Here is a 1,294-nt window from a genome sequence, read left to right on the forward strand (position 1 = left end):
CTTACAAGAGTAACAAAGATTTTTCTTTGATACACACATGATATCTTTTTCAGCGTATTATATTTTGTCGGCAGCACAATGTGTACTCAGTACACATAACGTCAAAACCGTTGTGAATATATCTGAATATAAAACCAAAATATTTCAAATAGAATGTATGATAAAATGTATAACGTGTATTTTACATTTTCAGCAAACAGTGCAGTACAACGTATTCATGATTTTTCGGTTTAACTTGCGTTTTAACATTTCTACTAAACACTTTTTATGTCGATTTACATATAACGATTTTGAAAAGCGCTCATCGCTCACCTGCAGCTGTGCAAATGAAAACGTTATATTTGCGCTTGATTAATTTTTGCAGACATTCGCAGATCCGGGTTTTATTGAGCGATGATGGACATTTCATCAGCGCCAGCTCAAATAACAATGATATGGATTCAGTGTAGTTCAAAATAAATTTACGCTTTATGTATGAATGAGAAGATGAGAGGGTAATAACTGGTGCTTGGCCGCAACGTAGCAGCGATGGGTGCAGATGGGGTGTCTACTCGCCCGCAGGCAGTTTAAGCCACCGCGACCGTCGAGATATTAGGCACGCAGACAAACGCATCGACGTGTATGCGACGTGTACAATCTCTGAATCAACGCTATATACTCGTTTAAGGTATATAAAAGAGATGTCGCAAACAGTTTGTGCAGTTTAGCCGCTGGCGATCTTATAATTAACTGTTCTTGAAAAAACACCGATGAAATCGACAACAGATCGCTAATATACACACTGCTGATTTACATTGCGTGCGGATGAGGTAAGGCCTATTTCACGTCATCATGGTAATAAAGCCTGTGCTAAAAGCATTCTGCGACAAATATGCATACACAAACGTTTTAAGTTTCAAACGACGAAGGTAAACGATTATTGGACGAATATAATTGCACACCTAGAGCGGCTAATTTATTGGCGAACATTGATGCGCCGCGTTCGAAATTAATAATATGCATACAAATTCGGTCCGCTGGAATATAATTATAACTGAATGCGTATCATTATTATTTTTATTACAGGATTCCCATTACCGTTATCCACCTGATATTTCTATGAGAAACATCGTTGATGTAAAAAATGACGAAACGATATGTCATTCGGCCTAATTCATGCGATAAATTACAACGATCATTGGATTTCTAAATTAGCGTCATCAATCTCAAAAACTCTAAATTTTAGTATCTCAAAACACTAAATTTTATCCATTTTAAGTCAGCCGTTTAGAAGTATTTTATGGTGAAATGTGTC

The 1,294-nt window shown here is 36.7% G+C and overlaps 1 pseudogene; it reads right to left on the reverse strand.

Moving 5' to 3' along the window:
* Positions 1-613, reverse strand: part of LOC108754001 — a 961-nt pseudogene extending 348 nt beyond the window's left edge.
* Between the last annotated feature and the right edge of the window lie 681 nt (positions 614-1,294).

Source organism: Trachymyrmex septentrionalis, unplaced genomic scaffold (genome assembly GCF_001594115.1).
Source record: "Trachymyrmex septentrionalis isolate Tsep2-gDNA-1 unplaced genomic scaffold, Tsep1.0 scaffold74, whole genome shotgun sequence".
Lineage (NCBI taxonomy): Eukaryota > Metazoa > Arthropoda > Insecta > Hymenoptera > Formicidae > Trachymyrmex > Trachymyrmex septentrionalis.